Genomic DNA, 6,567 nt, shown 5'->3' with positions numbered 1-6,567 from the left:
CTCTGACATAAGCAGGTAAATCCCTGCCCACATCAACTGATACTAATCTCAGACTCAGATTTCTGGCTTGTTTACATCTATCTTGTTTTTCCTTTCCTACCTTACTTCCAAAGAGCTAAGGGGAAAATTATTTCTTCGTTTCTCACTTTGGCATTTTACCATTGCAATTAAAAAAATATCCCCTCCCCTTGCATACAAGATATATACCACCCTTTACACACAAAGTGGGGTAATTGGCCCCTGTGTGTTGTCTGTGTGGCTTCATCTACATGCCAATTGATAACCCTGTGAGATGCTAGTTTGGGCAGAGAGTAGGGGAGGTGGGATTTTTTTTCCACCAGATCAGTCAAGGTCTTGAAACTGTGGAAAGTCAGGGCCCCATAGGGTTAGAGCCCATAAACCTCATTGACGTCTTTCTCTATGGTTTTGAGAAATTGACAAGTGGTCTGATTGGCTTTGACTTAGCAGCTGCCTCTGCCCTCCACCCTCCCATCACATCCCCAGCACACACGCATTACCATTACCGACTTTACAAACTGGAAGAATTGAAATTGCAAATGGAGTGGACACTCTCACATACTCAAATGATGCCTGTCTCTGAAAAAGCGAAAAGGTGACAATTCTCCTTTTCTGTTAACAAAGATTATCTTTTGAAAATTTCAGCTAAGGCCGGGCACGGTGGCTCATGCCTGTAATCCCAGCACTTTGGGAGGTCGAGGTGGGCAGATCATTTGAGGTCAGGAGTTTAAGACCAGCCTGGCCAACATGGTGAGACCACGTCTCTACCAAAAATATGAAAATTTGCTGGGCGTGGTGGCAGGCGACTGTAATCTCAGCTACTCAGGAGCCTGAGGCATGAGAATCGCTTGAACCTAGGAGGCAGAGGTTGCAGTGAGCCGAGATAGCGCCATTGCACTCCAGCCTGAGTGACAAGAGCAAAAACTCTGTCTCAAAAAAAAAAAAAAAAAAATCTCAGCTAAGACTGTTGTTTGCAGACCCAATTGAGACTTGTGTTTAAGAACATTTCCATTCTAAAAATCAGTGATCATGTACAACACTGAAGATAAAATCACTCCTCCACAAATAAATGCTAACTAGAAAATAAGTTATTTTTCTCCCATGTAAACAATGGACATTGACCTTTCTCTATTGCCTTAGCTTAACATAATTAATTGAAAATAATTTTGTAACCCATTTGTATATAGAATTGTTTCTTTCGATTCCTTTAATGTGTTAAGATTTTAAAACAGCATGTTACTGTGAATGTTTATAGATTAGTGATTATAGAAATGAATTAGGCTATAGCATTCTTATAAGGATTGCAGTTTTATCACTATTTGTTTTTATTTTTTATGGGTACATAGTAGATGTATATATTTATTGGTTACATGAGATATTTTGATACAGGCATGCAATGTGTAATAATAATGTTAGGGTAAATGGGATACCTATCACCTCAAGCATTTATCCTTTGTGTTACAAACAATCCAATTACACTCTTTTAGGTATTTTAAATTATTTTTGACTATAGTCACCTTGTGCTAGCCAATACTGGGTCTTTCTCATTCTTTCTAACTACTTTTTGTACCCATTAACCATCGCCATTCCCGCACAACCACCACCAACTCTCCACTATCCTTCCCAGGCTCTGGTAAGCATCCTTCTATTCTCTGTCTCCATGAGTTCAGTTGTTTTGATTTTAATTTCCACAAATAAGTGAGAATATATGATGTCTGTCTTTCTGTGCCAGGCTTATTTCACTTAACATAACAATATTCAGTTCCACCCATAGTGGTGTAAATGAGAGGATCTCATTCTTTTTATGGCTGAATAGTACTCTGTTGTGTATATATACACATTTTCTTTATCCATTCATCTGTTGATGGACACTTAGGTTGCTTCCAAATCTTGGCTATTGTGAATAGTGCTGCAACAAACATGGGAGTGCAGATATCTCATGGATAGCCTGATTCCTTTTCTTTTGGGTTTATACCCAGAAGTGAGAATTCTGGATTTTATGGTAGCTCTATTTTAAATTTTTTGAGGAACTACTAAACTGTTAACAATAGTGATTGTACTAATTTACATTTCTGCTAGCAGTGTACAAGGGTTCTCTTTTCTCCACATTCTCACCAGCATTTTTCATCACTGACTTTTTGATAAAAGCCATTGTAACTGGAGTGAGGTGACATCTCATTGTAGTTTTGATTTGCATTTCTCTGATGATCAATGTTGAGCACCTTTTTATATACCTGTTTGCCATTTGTATTTCTTCTTTTGAGAAATGCCTATTCAGGTCTTTTGCCCATTTTTTAATCAGCTTATTAGAATTTTTCCTATACAGTTTGAACTCCTTATATATTCTGGTTATTAATCCCTTGTCAGCTGAGTGGTTTGGAAACATTTTCTCTCATTCTGTGGGTTACTGCTTCACTTTGTTGACTGTTTTTCTTATTGTGCAAATGCTTTTTAACTTGATATGAGCATATTTGTCCATTTTTCTTTGGTTGCCTGTGCTTATGGGGTATTACTTAAGAAATCTTTGTTCAGTCTAATGTCCCAGAAAGTTTCTCCAATGTTTTCTTTAGTAGTTTCATAATTTGAGGTCTTAGATTTAAGTCTTTAATCTATTTTGATTCGATTTTTGTATATGGTAAGAGAGGAGGGTCTAGTTTCATTCTTTCGCATATGGATATCCAACTTTTCCAGCACCATTTATTGAAGAACTGTCCTTTCCCCAGTGTAAGTTCTTGGTACCTTTGTAAAAAATGAGTTCACTGTAGATGTGGGGATTATCTGTGTGTCTGTTTTTAATCTCAGTATCATGCCATTTTTTGCTTACTATAGCTGTGTAGTATAGTTTAAAGTCAAGTAACATGATTCTTCCAATTTTGTTCTTTTTGCTTAGGATAGCTTTGGCTATTCTGGATCTTTTGTGCTTCCATATAAATTTTAGAATTGTCTTTTCTACTTTTGTGAAGAATGTCCTTAGTATTTTGATAGAGATTGAATTGAATCTGTAGATTGCTTTGGGTAATATGCACATTTTAACAATATTAATTCTTCCAATACATAAACATGGAATATCTTTCCATTTTTGTGTGTCTTCTTCAACTTCTTGCATCAATGTTTTATAGTTTTCATTGTAGAGATCTTTCCATTCTTTGGTTAATTCCTAGGCATTTTATTTTATTTTTACCTATTGTAAATGAGATTACTTCCTTAATTTCTTCTTCAAATCGTTTGCTCTTGGCATATAGAAATGCTAGTAATTTTTATATGTTGATTTTATATCCTACAACTTTACTGAATTTGTTTCTCAGTTTTAATAGTTTTTTGGTGGAGTCTTTAGGTTTTTTCAAATATAAGATCATATCATCTGCTAACAAAGATAATTTGACTTCTTTCTTTCCAATTTGGATGTTCTTTACTTCTTTTTCTTGTTTGATTGCTCTAGCTAGGACTTCCAGTAGCATGTTGAATAACACTGGTGAAAGTGGGCATCCTTGCATGTTCCTGATCTTAGAGGAAAGACTTTCAGTTTTTCCCCATTCAGTCTTACACTATCTATGAATCTGTCATATACGATGTTATCATGTCATGGTATGTTCCTTCTATAACCAATTTTTTAGGGGTTTTACTGTGAAGAGATGTTGAATTTTATCAAATGCTTTCTCAGCATTTGAAATAATTATATGGTTTTTGTCCTTCATTCCGTTGATATGAGGTATTACATTAATTGATTTGCATATATATGTATTGTATGTTTTTTTATTTGAGGTTACCATGAGGCTTGTAAATAGTATATTATAACCCATTATTTTAAGCTAATAACAACACCATTTGCATAAACACACAAATAAGCAAAACAAAATTAGTAAACACTCTGCACCTTAACTTTGTTCTTAACCCACTGTTAAATTTTTCTATTTATATCTTATTGTATGGTCTGTTTTGAAAAATTGTTTTGGTTATTATTTTTGTTTGGTTCTTTATTTAGTCTCTTTTTCCTTCCTTCCTTCCTTCCTTCCTTCCTTCCTTCCTTCCTTCCTTCCTTCCTTCCTTCCTTTCTTTTTGATAGATTTTTTGCTCTTGTTGCCCAGGTAGGAGTGCAATGGCACAATCACGGCTCACTGCAACCTCTGTTTCCTGGATTCAAGGGATTCTCCTGTCTCAGCCTCCTGAGTAGGTGGGATTACAGGCACCTGCCACTATGCCCGGCTAAGTTTTGGTATTTTTAGTAGAGACGAGGTTTCACCGTGTTGGCCAGGCTGGTCTCAAACTCCTGACCTCAGGTGATCTGCCCGCCTTGGCCTCCCAAAGTGCTAGGATTACAGGCACGAGTCCCCGTGCCTGGCCTCATTGTTTAGTCTTTCTACTTAAGCTAAGAGTATTTTACACACCATAATTAGAGTGTAACCATATTCTGTGTTTTTTTGTGTACTTACTATTACCAATGGGTTTTGTACCTTCAAATTTCTTATTGCTCATTAATGTCCTTTTCTTTCTGATTGAAGTACTACCTTTAGCATTTCTTGTAGGACAGGTCTGGTGTTGATGAAATTCCTCAGTTTTTGTTTGTCTGGGAAAGTATTTCTCATTCATGTTTGAAGGGTATTTTCACTAAATATCCTATTTTAGGATAAAAGTTTTTTCCTTCAGCACTTTAAATATGTCATGCCACTCTCTCCTGTCCTGTGAAGTTTCTACTAAAAAGTCTGCTGCCAGACATATGGGAGCTCCATTGCATGTTATTAATTTCTTTTCTCTTGCTGCTTTTAGGATCCTGTTTATCCTTTACCTTTGGAAGCTTGATGACTAAATGCCTTGAGGTAGTCTTCTTTGTGTTAAGTCTGCTTGGTGTTCATAGCCTTCTTGTATTTGAATATTTTTATCTTTCTTGAGGTTTGGGAAGTTCTCTGTTATTATCCCTTTAAATACACTTTCTACCCTTACCTCCCTCTCTACCACCTCTTTAAGTCCAATAACTCTCAGATTCACCCTTTGGAGGCTATTTTCTAGAACTTGTAGGTATGCTTCATTGTTCTTTATTCTTTTTTTCTTATATGAGTGTGTATTTTCAAAAAGTCTATCTTCCAGTGCATTAATTTTTTCTTCTGATTGATCAATTCTGCTATTAAAAGATTCTGATGCATTCTTCAGTATGCCAATTGCAGTTTTCAATTCCAGATTTTCTGCTTGATTTTTTTTAATTATTTCAATCTGTTTGTTAGTTTATCTGATAGAATTCTGAATTCCTTCTCTGTATTATTTTGAATTTCTTTAAGCTTCCTCAAAACAGCTATTTTGAATTTTCTGAAAGGTCACATATCTCTGTTTCTGTAGGATTGATCCCTGGCAGCTTATTTCGTTCATTTGGTGAGGTCATGTTTTCCTGGATGGTCTTGATACTTGTAGATATTCGTCTGTGTCTGGGCACTGAAGAGTTAGGCACTTAATACAGTCTTCACAGTATGGACTTGTTTATACCCATCCTTCTTGGGAAGGCTTTCCAGATATTATAAAGGACTTGGGTGTCATGATCTAGGTCATATCTGCATTATGGGGCAGCTCAAGTCCAGTAACACTGTGGTTCTTGCAGACTTATACAGGTATCACCTTGATGATCTCGGATAAAATTCAGAAGAATTGTCTGGATTACCAGGCAGAGACTCTTGTTCTCTTTCCTTACTTTCTCTCAGACAAATAAGAGTCTCTCTGATTCTGAGTTGTCTGAAGCTGGAGGTGAAATGTCACAAAAACCCCTGAGCCCACCAACACTGGGGCTGTGCTGGTTCAGACCTGAAGCCAGTACTGCACTGGGTCTTGCCCAAGGCCTGCTATAACTGCTACCTGGCTACTGCCTATGTTCGCTCAGCACCCTGGGGCTCTACAGTCAGCAGGTAGAGAAGATAGCCAGGCTTGTATCCTTCCCTTCAAGGTGGTGAGCTTCGCTAGGCCCTTGGCAGGTCCAGAGGTGCCATCTGGGAACCAGGGACTGGAATCACAAACCTTAAAAGTCTACCTTGGTGTTCTATTGTACTGTGGCTAAGCTGGTACTATGAGATGTGGTCCTTCCCACTCTTCCCTCCCTTTTTTACATGCAAAAGAGCTTCACCCCATGGCTTCTACCAGCACAGGAAAGTACTGCCAGGTTACTACTGATGTCCCCTTAAGGCCCAAGGGCTCTTCAGTCATCTTGTGATAAATGCTTCCTGGCCTGTGACTCACTCTTCAGGACAACGGGCTCTCCTCTGGTCCAGGGCAGGTCCAGCAATGCCATCCAAGAGCCAAGGCATAGAATTGCAGACCCCAAGAGACCCCTGTGGCTGAGCTGTTACCTAAGGTGCAGGACAAAGTCTCCTTTACTTTTCTCTCTGCTTTTCTGAAGCAGAAGGAGTCTCACCACATAGCCACCACAGCTTGGAATGTGCTGATCTCACCTGAAGCCAGCTAGTTTCAGAGTCTCACCCAAGGCCGTGGCATCCTACCTGGGTATTGCTGCTCGTTATTCTGGGTCCAAGGGCTTTTTAGTCAGCAGGTGATTGGACCTGCCAGGACTAGGTC

The sequence above is a fragment of the Saimiri boliviensis genome, chromosome X (assembly GCF_048565385.1).
Source record: "Saimiri boliviensis isolate mSaiBol1 chromosome X, mSaiBol1.pri, whole genome shotgun sequence".
In the NCBI taxonomy this organism is placed as follows: domain Eukaryota; kingdom Metazoa; phylum Chordata; class Mammalia; order Primates; family Cebidae; genus Saimiri; species Saimiri boliviensis.
The sequence above is the reverse complement of the archived record's forward strand: the minus strand, read 5'-3'. Positions refer to the sequence as shown.